Source organism: Furipterus horrens, unplaced genomic scaffold (assembly GCF_987537825.1).
Source record: "Furipterus horrens unplaced genomic scaffold, mFurHor1.1.pri manual_scaffold_1, whole genome shotgun sequence".
Lineage (NCBI taxonomy): Eukaryota > Metazoa > Chordata > Mammalia > Chiroptera > Furipteridae > Furipterus > Furipterus horrens.
The window spans coordinates 111,098,224-111,110,906 of record NW_028327171.1 but is presented as its reverse complement, the minus strand read 5'-3'; the positions used below and the strand labels follow the sequence as shown (position 1 = coordinate 111,110,906).

General features: G+C 40.8%; 1 long non-coding RNA gene across 1 annotated transcript in view; it reads left to right on the top strand.

The window, feature by feature from the left end:
• Window positions 1-12,683, top strand: part of LOC150021724 (uncharacterized) — a 66,744-nt gene that overhangs the window by 290 nt on the left and 53,771 nt on the right. The window lies entirely within an intron of this gene.

Genomic DNA, 12,683 nt, shown 5'->3' with positions numbered 1-12,683 from the left:
TATGCCCCCCCCCTCCCGCAGCAATGCTGGCCAAGGCTCCACCAACTTTCTCTCCTTAGAGATTTTGAGTGGTGGTGAGTTGGGGAGGCTCCTGCCTGCGAGCTCTGCTGACCCAAAAAACTCTTCTTCAAGGTTATGTCCAAGGGTCAAGCTGGGGCAGATTCTGGGAATGGGTGGGACACATTTTCCACTTGGGAAGAGCCATCCAGTCTGCTAGTCTTTATTAATAATCTCCTTTTATGCATCCAGCACATCAAAAAAAAAAAAAAAAAAAAGAGAAATAGAAATTGCTTTGTGGTGGACTGTCAGAATGCCATAAACTTATTGATCACAGACAGCTTGGATAAATTTTTGTACCTGATGTGTACAAAATTTCCTGCTACCTCTTGCCAAGAATTAAAAAAAAAAAAAAAAAGAATTAATAATAGCCACCATCCAAGGGGAGCCAGCCACTCTGCTAAGAGCTTTAGATGCATTATCTCTTAACTCCTGTTCTCAAGGCGCTTACCCTCTAGTGGAGAAGGTAAAGTATGGACAGAGTCAGCTGCATGCTGAATGCGTAATGTGGACAAGCGGACTACCAGAGTCAGAGAAGCGAGCTCCAGTTATGCTCCTTTTCATTAGATCTGGAGGGTCAAAGTCTGCTGAGGATTGGTTCGCAGCTCTTGTTGCCCGTTGATTTGTGATCTGTGTTGCATTATTATCCTTGGCATGTCCATCCTAAAAGAATCGGAGCAAGTCCTTCCTGCTCCAAACATCCAGCAAGTTGTCTACTCTATCCCCTCCTTATCCCAAGCAATTCCACTTTTATATGTTTTTGTATATTGAGGTTCTCCATAGAATTTCTTTTGAGAAAGGCAGCTGCTACCCTTAAAGAAAAAAGAAAACTTAGAAAACCAGTGGTCTTGATGGATGTGTGGGGCCAAGCCAGTTTGTTGGCACAGCGCACCAACAGCTAGCTCACCAGCTAGCAGCAAGCTGGTTCAGCAGGGGGTACCTAAGACTTGCAGCTAAAACCAATGTTGATTTACAATTAAAAAAAGAACACTTTCCATGCCAACAAGGCTATAACCCTGACCACACAGTTCAGGATTTTCCAACTTGGTTGGGTGCTGTGGTTCTTCTCCTAAACATGCTGCACAAGGCAAAAGAGACCAGGGCACTTCCTCTGGAACAAAACCCATGGGCATCCCTTCACAGGATGGTGAGAGTCTGGGGGACTGCGTGCCTCCTTCTTTGAGCTTGCTCCACGGATTGGGAAATTTGTACCCACCCCCTTCTCAAGCCAAGCTTAGTGTTAAGCAGCACACCAGGATCTCTGAGGAAATCTGAGGTGAACTCAAGGTGCAGGGCAGTTCCCAGCTAGAGAACCAAGTGCCTTACTCAGCCTGATCTTGGCTCCAGCTCTTTTCATTGTGGTCCACAGTGGGTTTCATCTAGTCTTATCTGCTCACAATTTCCCTAAACACAGAACAAATACTCCCCACTTTGTATTTCTTCTGTAAGAAGGTTCCCTTGCTCAGAGTGGCCTCTTCTCTGCCTACCACAACCCTCCCCACCTGAAGGCATGGCTTGGGCTCCCTCACCTCCATGAGGCCTCTACCCCTTCCTCTGAACACATGGTACCAAGAGTCTACAACATCCACTGGCTTCATGACATCTCTTGTACTGTGACTTAACTTTTAGGATTTTTGTTGTGTCTCTTCAACTACACTAAAAATGTCTTGAGGGAAGGGGTCATGTATTACTCCAAAACTATACTGCCCAGTGCCTTCTGAGTTGCTGTTGCTGTTTTTTAAAATTAAGCTTTATAATAGTTTGTCACAGGTAGGAGGTCTCAGTCTCCCAAAGAGATCAAAGGAACTTGGGCTTCTGTCTCCTTTCCCACTGCTTTTTCAGATGATAAACAGACACTATTCAGGACTGAGGGGTGGGAGACCTACAGCAGAGATTCTGAAGGGAGACATTTCAAGTGGGGGTGTGGTGGAGTGGGGGCAAAGTATGCAAGGCTCCAAAGGGAAAAACGAGAGACCCATCTACTTTCTCTAGATGGGTCTGTGAGAGGAGAGCACAGCCTGTTGTGCCCAATATTTATGTAAGAAATGTCCAACTCTGCAGAGAATTTTTATGAGCTTATTTGAGTCAAACAGACAACAACTGCTGGAAAGCAAAATCTGAACGGATTGAGATATTACTCTGGAGATTAAGCGTTTTACAGTTTATTTTATACATTAGAATCAAGGAGGAGACATAAAGAGGGTTACATAAAATCCATTGGTGGTAGATTAAGGGGTGGGAGAGAGCAAATTTCTGAGATTGGATAAAGAGGAAAATGGAGAGACATGTACTTCTTTTAGACTAGTGGGTTGAGGACAGTTAACAGTATTTGCAGCACGTAGAGATGATATTTGGGGAACAAGATAACAGTGAGGCGTCCTGTGGTCCGTGCTCTGGTGCAGGTTGCATCCTGGCGGGGGAGGGAGGGTTGGAAAAAGGGGATTACTCTGACATTTCACAGGTATGTGAAATGCAAAAGAACTATAGACAGGCTCGCTTAAGGTAGAGATGGACCTTTGTCAAGGAAGCTCCAGGTCTAGGATGTAACATGACTTGCTTTTAGTTTTAGGATGTTCAGACCATCCTATGAGTTTGTAAAGTCCACCTGCATGGCCTCCCCTGAGCTTGCCAGGTTTAGTATATGGCACCTTTTTCTGCTGCACTAGCAATGGAGTGGCAGGATCTACCTCTGGGACGGGCAGTTCACTCTAGGTCTAAGATGTCGGTCCTCTCACTCTTACTGGTGGTGTCCTCTCCTCTGCCTTGGATTCTCCGCTCCTGGCCACGGACAGGGCAGTCCTTTCATCCTGGCTCTTCACCTTGGTGGCTGGGCCTAGCCAAGCACTGAACTAGTGGTTCCCCCCACTTCTCCGGCCTCAGCACATGACAGGAAGGGGATTTCCTTTGGGGCCTTAGCAGGGAATTGTTCTTTTGCCCTGCGTCAGCTGGTTGTTGTGGCAGAGTTTTCAGTAGTTTCATTTCTCTCATTTGGGATGTAGTTTTTAAGAACCAAAATTCAAATAACAAAAAAAGGAAAGGCCACCACCTACAGTGGTACTACTCAACCCCTCATGATGCCAGTCTTGGAAAAGCTGAGGGGTGAATGTGAAGACTGAGGGCAAGTGAGGATGGCTTGGTGAAGGATCCTTCCTGCCCTGTTTACTCCTCCTCTCTAACCATCTGGGGGAGAGAGCTGGGTCCCAAATCCTGTGGCCCAGGCAGTTCACAAAGCTCTTCTAGGATGAGCCCATGGCCTCCCTCAGCCACGAGTTCCAGTGACTGATTCTTTGGGGCCACTGCCTCTTTCTTTTCTGTAAACACTGACAGTAATCAACATATGATCAAAGATTTGGTATTGTGCAAAGATAACAAGATGCTTACAGAAGTATTCAGCCAGTGCCAGGGCGTGACTGGCAGTGGGACATCCAGGGGAAGGGGCACATACAACTAACCATGGTTCAGTTCAGGGGAACACGGAAGGAGCCATGGAGAAACAGGAATGAAGGGATGGGAAAGTGATGGGAAGAAGAGAGCACAACTGATGGGAGACTTCAAGGAAAGCTTCCTGGAAGAGGTGGCATCAAAAGTGGATCTTCATGAGGCGAAACTGGGCGTGGGGTTGAAGACTGAAGAGACAGGTAAGAGGATGAATTGAGATAAGGACACATCAAGCAGGAGAGACTGTAGAATAGATGATGGCATCTCTTTGTGTCCCCCTAGGACTTTGTTCATGGTTCTGTCCAGTGTTGCCCAAAGGTGCAACATTGTTCATAGGTGACAGTTCTGTCTTTCCTCTGGGGCAGTGAATCTTCATAGGGAGGGACTATGATTTGTTCACATTTATATGTGTTCCCAGCAATACCTAGTCCAGCACCTATGGGTGCCCAGCAAAGGTTTCTTAAATGAATTCAAGTGTCACTTGCTCTAGAGCAATCGAAGAAATGAAGAACTCAGAAAAAGTCAATGGTTGGCCATTGAGAAATCTTTTTTTCATAATTGACAAATATAGACACAAATCCTTACATGGGCTCAAGGCCCTCCATGATCTGCTCCCTCTGATTTCATACCTACCACTGTCCTTCTTGCTTACTCCACTCAATGCATGAAATCCTCACTTAAGCAGCAACTCCTCCTTTAAGCCAAGCAGGCTTTTGTCTCAGGGCTTTTGTTATTAGTTCTTTCCTAGGCCAAGAATGCTCACCTGTCCCTCAGATATCCAAACAGCTCACTCCCTAACTTGCTTTAGGCCTCTGCTCAAATGTCACCTCCTTAAAGAGGCCTTTCCTGACCACACCATCTAAAATAGTGCACACCCCCATTACTTTCTTTTGACTTACTTTTTCTTCACAATATTTTTCATTCATGTCATTGCTCAATATCTTATTGTATATTTACTTGCTAATTGTCTGCCTCCCCATCTAAATTGTGGGCTCTTAAAAGAAAGAAATTTGTTTATCCACTGCTATATCTCAGTGCCTAGAACAGAGCCTGATGCATACTGGGCACTTATAAATTTATGTGGTCTATATGAATGATTTAAAAAAAAGTAACTTCAGTAGACTGGTAGGGTCAGGAGTCTGGTTGCCAGGTGTTCATTAATTAGTGACCAAGGGTATAGAAATAAACACAGGGAGAGACAACCGTGCTTTCAAGAAACAAGATCACAAAGGGAAGGATCAATATGTGAGTATCTTCTGTAGAATGTGAAGTACCACATAAATATACCTATTTTTCTTGGTAGAACAGGTCAGGGAGAGATGGGTAGAAATGGAATCAAGTGCTTAAGTGGGGTTAGCCTTGACAAACTGGCAAACTCTCTGTGTGGTGGAAGTCAAGGCAATGTGAAAGGGGGAAGGAAAAACAGACCTAAAAGGCCTATTTGTCATTGTTGTTGACACAGATCCACTTGTAAAATAGCAGGCAATGTGTGGGAGACACTTGGTCCACACTGTTGTATAAGACAGCAGGCAGCCAGAGGAGAAAGTCCAGGTACATACTCAATTTCCAGAAGAGAAAAATTGGGCTCATATTGATTATGTGTTTTGCCCAAGGCCACACAATAGGAAGTGTCTATACCAACTTATTTTTAGTAACAACAGTTACTGGCTTAAATTTTTTTCCTCATTATAAAAGTATTACACAGACACTGAAAGGGCTTAAAAGGAAAAATCAATCACAGACGCATAGTACAGAGACAACTCACCATTAACTTTATGCTGTATTGCATTTCAAGCTTTTTCTATACATATGTAATATATTTTAATAAAGTTGAGATCAGATTCCATATGCTCTTTTTATAAGTTTACATATATAATTTATAATAAAAGTTGGAATTGTTTTTCAATGTCCTTAAATTTTCATGGACATGATTTTAATTAGTTTCATATTATTCTGCCACTTGGATGTCTAATAGTTAATTATCCTGCCCTCTTTTGTGTAGCATTACAGTACAGGTCCAAAATTCCTTACCCTAAAATTTTAGGGTCAAAAGTGTTTCAAAAATCACAATTTTTCATGGTTTACATATGCCATATGTTACATAATCCCTCCAAAGAAGTCTAGAACCAACACCCCAAAATCAACATATTTTGTCAACAAACTTGAGTATTCACATTAAGTGGGCAAAAGAAAAAAATGGGCAAAAAAGGCTTCTGTCAGTTCAAATCAGGTTTTGTAACCAAATGAGTTTGTGGCAAACGCACCAAAAAAATAAATAAACAACCTTTGTGTTTCAGAGCTTTTTGGATTTTAGAATTATGGATTCATATCAAGACTTGAAGCTGGCTTGTCCCACAGTGTCTCCCAACAGCTATGACATTCTAGAACGGCAGCCGAAAGGCATAGCCTGAGGCAATGTTCTGACTGCTCAGGGAGATGAAAGAAGCAAAACAGTGGTGGTGTGATTCCTCAGCAGGGAAGGTTGCAGGCCTGGAGGCCAGCTGTAGAATGAGGAGCATTTCCTTAGAAGTGAGAGGGTGCCCGGGGAGGAGGAAGTGTTGGTGACTGAGACCAGAGAGGTCTTGGCAGTGGGACAAGGTGGAAACTGCTACAAAGCACAGGTCAAAAGCTCCTATGTTCATTTCATATCCACCTACCCCCAGAAGCTCCGCATGTCAGGGTTGAGGCCACCAGGGGAGGAAAGAGGAGTCCCCGCTGTGGGTGGAGAATGAGCACAACCTTGTTGATTTAGTAGAGGCCTGTGGCAATGGGCCCGACCTCCTTCCTGTTCCTGTCAAATGTGGTTTTGCTGTCAAGTGGTAGCAGGTTCAGCCACAGTCAAGGGAGGTAGAGGCAAGAGGCCTCCAAGGAGTGAGAGGCCCTACAGTGGGTGCCCTGAATCTCAAAGGCGATTTGCAGGAGCCACTTTCAGCTGGGGAGTGGAATGAATGGTGGGGATTGGGGCTTCTGGGTGGTGCAAGGCATGCTGGGAAGTGTGGGTTGTAATTGGCAGTTGGGCAGTTTAGCCACAAGCCCTGGGAAGGGTGGGGTTGTTAGAGGGGGGAGGCTGGTAAGGCGGGAAACAAGGACGAGTGATCTTGTTTTTTTTCTCACACCAAAAAACCAAAAGACTGACCTATCTCAACTAATTATTAGCAGCTTAGCAGTGAGTTCAAAAGCTGAATTTAGACCTTTCACCACTCTGGAGGAGACTCTTTCTTCATTGCTTCTAACCACAGTAACCAGGATTAGTTGGACCAATGGTGCATTTTCCGTGCACATCTTGCAAATTCCCACCTACGAGAATCTCCTTTCTGCCAGGTTACTGTCACTACCCACTTAAGGATTTCACTGAAAACTCACCTCCCAAAACTGCCCCAATTAATCCCATCTTATTCAACTTATTATCTCTAGTTATGTAAAAAGCCATCTAATTCTTTCAGAAATCAGATTCCTGTCAACTATAATTACCCAAAACACATCTGAAAGCTGTCTCAGTGCCCAAGCACCTCATTTGTGAGATAAGCTGAGTGACCTTCCACCTCTATCTAGAGTAATAATAAATATTTAGAGCTGTGAGGACAAGGGATGATAGCAGAGAAAATAAGAAAATATACATATACATAAATATACGAGGACAGGGTCTTACAACTTTTTTAAAATTATTTTTTATTTTTTTAGTTCTTCCTGACAGCATCGTGTTGCCTTTTAATTTAGGGCAGAAAGACCAGCATGGTCTATAACCCATGAGCTCTCCACTGTAGCGCAGTGAACGTCAGTCACTGATGCTCATAAGAAGGCTCTCAGTCATCAAGAATTGACTAACTTGTATAAAGAATTCCTACAACTCAACAATAAAAAGACAAATAATCCAATCAAAAATGGGCAAAGGATGTGAATACACATTTCTCCAGAAGATATAAACATGGAAAGATACTCAACATAACTTGTCATTCAGGAAATGCAAATCAAACGACAGTGAGATACCACTTCATACCCACAGGACAGCTACAATAAAAAAAGACAGATAACAAGTACTAATATGCCATTGTAGGAATCTCAAATGGTGCAGAAACTTTGGAAAACAATTTGGAAGTTTCTCAAAAGGTTAAATATGGAGGTATCATATGACCCAGACATTCCATCCCTAGGTACCCCAAAGAAAGAAAAACATATATCCACAAAAAAACCTGTACACGAATGTTCATAGCAGCATTATTCATGATAGCCAAAAAGTGGGAACAACTGAAATATCCATTTATGAATGAATGGATAAACAAAATACATACAATGGACTGTTATTCAGCCATAAAAATAATGAAGTAATGATACATATTACAACAGGATGAAACCTTGAAAACATTATTTTAAGTGAAAGAAATCAACGACAATGGGCCAATATTATATGATCCTATTTATATGAAAAATCTAGAAGAGACAAGTCAGTAGAAACAAAAAATTAGTGGTTACCTAGATCTAGAGGTTTGGGGGAAGTTGGGGAGAGACTGCTAAAAGGTATGGAGTTTTGCCCTGACTGATGTGGCTCAGTGGGTTGGACATTGTTCTGCAAACTGAAAAGTCACTGGTTCAATTCCCAGTCAGGGCATGTGCCTGAGTTTTGGGCCAGGTGCCCTGTTGGGGGTGGGCCAGAGGCAACCACACATTGATGTTTCTCTCCCTCTATTTCTCCCTCCCTTCTTCTCTCTCTAAAAATAAATAAATGAAATCTTTATAAAATCTTTAAAAAATATTTTTTTTAAGGATGTGGAGTTTCCTTTTGAAGTAATGAAAATGTTCTAAAATTGATTATGGTGCTGCTTGCACAGGTCTGTGAATATGCTTTTCAAAAGACATTGAATCATATACTTAGTATGTATTTGCTAATGTGAGTTATATCTCAACGAAGTTTCTATATAAAAATAAAATAAAACTAGGGGGAAAAAAACAGAATCTGTAGATTCAGTTTTTTATGTAAGAAAGGGAAGTATATAATTTGTTTAAGTGTATTTTAGAAGTCAGAATGAAAAAGTTATTGCTTAAATTGATACTCTCTGGAAAATACATTTATGTAAAACATCTCATTTCCTAACTACTGCAATCTAGAGTAGATGGAATATTAGAACAACTACCAAGGTCCTAATGCTTGAAAACATGATACTAAGTACCAGAATGACACACAATTTTTACCACTGAATTGGTGTAGTTGCTGTTTGTAGCTATTAAGTGTCATGTATATATTTAGCTTTTCGAAGTAAAAATATTTCACTGCTGTTGAACTCTCCCTTTAACACTTTAAAAAATTTTTTAAAGTGTTTTGAAGATTTTGAGGCCCTGGCCACATAGCTCAGTTGGTTAGAGCATTGTCCTGATATGCCACGGTTGTTAGTTTCATCAACAAATGAATGCATAAATAAATGGAACAACAAATCAATGTCTCTCTCTCTCCCTGCCCATTTCCTCTCTCTCCCTAAAATCAATAAATGAAAATAAAAGATTTTTAAGTTATAGGTTTCTTAGTTAAAATATAAGTATCCTTAATTCTATGTTGGGGATGGTTGCTAAGAAAATCATTAATATAAATTAAAACTATATTCAATTATTACATTATCATACAGTATATTATTATAACATAATAATATGGAGATAATAAGTATGAATATAGTAAATATAAAACATAAACATAATTTAAATATATAAATTATTTTTGTATATCAATTACATATTATTATATCCAAAAACGTCAGGCAGCTGGTATTACTTATTAAAAAGAAAAAGACACTCATGACTTTGAAAGCAGAAATTGTTCCATCTGTCTGGGGACAAGAGAATTATGTACCTAGCGCTTGGGTCTATAATAGCCAATATTTTCTGGGTTGTTTTTGAAGGGTGTTCAGCATTCAAACCCTCTTACTGTTTTGGGGAGCCTTCTCTTGCATAATCTTGGTGGGAAACAGAGCTCTATCCCTTGGAAATTAGGAGATGAATACATGATCCAGCCTGAAGCATCTGAATCTGTGCAAAGAATCATGGGTCTGCAGCAAGTGATATAAAGAAGCAGACAGCTCCAGAAGTGGCAGCAGCAGCCTCTGATGTCTGGCTCAGTGGTGGCAGCAGTGCCAGGGACAGTGCTCAGCAGCCACAGTGACGCAGCCTTCCAATCAGGCTGTCCCCATGGTGTGACCATGGCTGTGGTTACAGTTGCCCACCTCCCCACGCTTCTGCCCATTCATTCACCTGGATCGCCAGCCTTCAGACTGACATCTACCTACTGTCCTTGGAAGAATTTCTTTCCTTACCTGCTCAAATGAGCCAGAATCATTTGCTGTTGCTTGCAGTTAAAGACTCTGACTCATTCTCCAAATAGGAAAAAGAAAAATATGAAAAAAACCTCTTGAAGTTGAAAAGATGATGGGAGAAGAAAAAGCAGAGAAAGAAAGGAGCTATTGGGACTTGGAAAAGTAAAATAAGGTTTTTCTGGAATTAGTAGAAAGTAATGACAGCAAGAAGTCTTGTAAAACCTGCTGTAGCTATGAGCAAAGCTGCTGGACTCCCAGGGAAACTAGGACTGAAATTCAGTTGTTACAACTCAAAAATTACAGTCCACTATACTAGAGAAAACTGAGTGATAAGTGATAGAGTGAGAATTCTTTCAGTGGTAGTAGGGCCTGATATTCTGAAATGTTTCTTTGTGGGAATATTTTAGGTCAGATTAGGCATGGAAACATTTGAAAGAACAGAAGTTAAATAAAACCAGAAACCTTGGTAATAATATAGGAAGAATTAAAATATTAGTCAAAAATAACAGTGGGAATATTAATAAACAATACGTTTTTATAGGTGAGATAATCTCAGTCAACCAAACTTAAAAACAAGAATTGAGAGAATTCACGTATGATTATGTGATAGAAATACTTGCAGTTTGGGTTATAATTACTGTTTAAACCATTCTGAAATCACAATTCTATGTAATTAAATAACAAATATTATAATTGGAATTATCGACAACAAAATAATACTTTCTAAGCTTATAGCGGTTTATAGTTAAATGTAATACTGAATTTAAAATCATTTCAGTGATATGATAATTCTATCAATCTTAGGATCCCTTCAATCATCTGGATTATTTGAAAATATTACAGGAAGTTTGTAAAAAAAACAGACGCATTTAGGTTTTGTTCTGATTTAGGTGCTAACTGAATAATTACCAGGAGAAATGAACTGCTCAGTAGTTGTGTGGCCTCTCTGTGCTGCAGTTTCCTCATTTGTAAAATGTTGATTATAATAGCTCATATTTCATAGAATTATTCTGAGAAAGTTAAATAAGTTAACAGTGTAAGCCCTTAGAATAGGGCCTGACACATATTAAGAGCTCAATGAGTGCTAGCTGCTTTCATTTTGATGATTGGGATTTTTTTACTTGAAATCAAGTCACATGTACTCCCAATGACTATGGAAAGGAAATCCGCAATTTAACTAAAACAAGAGAACTTAAAAAAAAAAGTGACATTCCCAGAACTTATCTAACTTTAGGGGAAAAAAGAGAGAGAGCAGAACTGCTTCCAGGAAGATCCACAAGGAATAACCATTCTACTTGGGAACTCATCACTAACCTCAAGTGACCTCCAGAGGTGTGCCATCATTATTTTTCTGCCAGCCATATATATAATGAGTGCAAGATGGTTCATGGGCAGGAGGAAGCAAAGGTGTTAAAGAAAAGCTTCATTTTTTAAAAAAGATTTTATTTATTTATTTTTAGAGAGAGGGGGAAGGGAGGAAGAAAGAGAGGGAAAGAAACATCAATATGTGGTTGCCTCTTACATGCCCCCAACTGGGACCCTGGCCTGCAACCCAGGTCTGTTCCCTGACTGGGAATCAAACCAGCAACACTTTGGTTTGCAGACTGGTGCTCAATCCATTGAGCCACAGCAGTCAGGGCAGAAAAGCTTATTTATGTGACTTGTCATGGGGGGGGATGAGGACATCCCAGAAGGTAACGACGGAAACCCTTAGGAGTGGAGAGGGTGTAGGTCATGAAGTTCGAAAGCTGAGGATGGAAGGAGAGGAGAGATCCAGAAAGGATGTTACAGTGGGATTACCACAGCTCCCACAACCCGATGCAGGAAATACACCACAAGCCGCCCCACATCCCAAAAGTGGGCCTGAGGCTGGAGATGTTGCAGGAAGATCTTGACATCCTCAGGCCTGATGGAAGTCTATCCAGCTCAAACCAAACAAGCTCTTTTTTAAAATAAATAAATTTATTGGGATAACATTGGCTAATAGCATTATATAAATTTCAGGTGTACAACTTTATAATACTACATATGTATACTCTATTGAGTGTTCACCACTGAAGCCTAGACTCCTTCTGTCACTCTGTCACTGTATATTTGACCCCCTTTACCCTCTTCATCCATCACCCCCCGCCCCCCGCCCTTCTTTCCCTTTGGTAGCCACCATTTCGTACAACAAGGTCTTTTAACTGGAGAGAGAACTTGGCTCTGGAGTCAGTCTCTGGCTTCGATGCCTGTGCTCCACAACCTTCCAGATGGATGAACTTGAGCAAGATACTTAGCTTCTCCGGGCCTCAGCTTCCTCATAGCAAGGGTGCCTTTCACACAACAAGAACTCAAAAGACCTTAGCTATTAGTATTGCTTGCTGACAATTTTATCTTCCAGAGAGCAGAGGAAGTAATAAGGGGAACTGCCACTCTGAATCTAAATTTGGCCAAAAGGAGAAATTGGTTGGCAGAGTGGAAGTGGCAGGAACCTTGGGAGAAAGCAACTGTATTTTCTTGAAGTTTGTGACAGTGAAAGCAATAGTAGAGCATGGTTAGATGCATTCCCTAGATTTTAACAATTAAAAGAATATTAAAATCATAGCTTGAGACTTCAGAAAAATACTCAAGAATCGAATAACTCTTAAGAATGTTCACCTTACCTATGAAATCTTAAGTCAGTGAAAAAGGGGAAGGACTTTAAAAAATCATAAAGTTACATAAATGTTTCTTTATTTGAAAATAAGAAAAAGTAAGACTAAGATGGACAGAGGGATACATAACCACTGATGATGGAATAGATGTCTAATGTACTTTTGAGAAAGTGAAAGCCTCCCATGAATTTAGGGCCATAAAGACCTTCATAAAGTAATATTTGAAGCAAAAAAGGGATACAATCTTTGTGGTCAA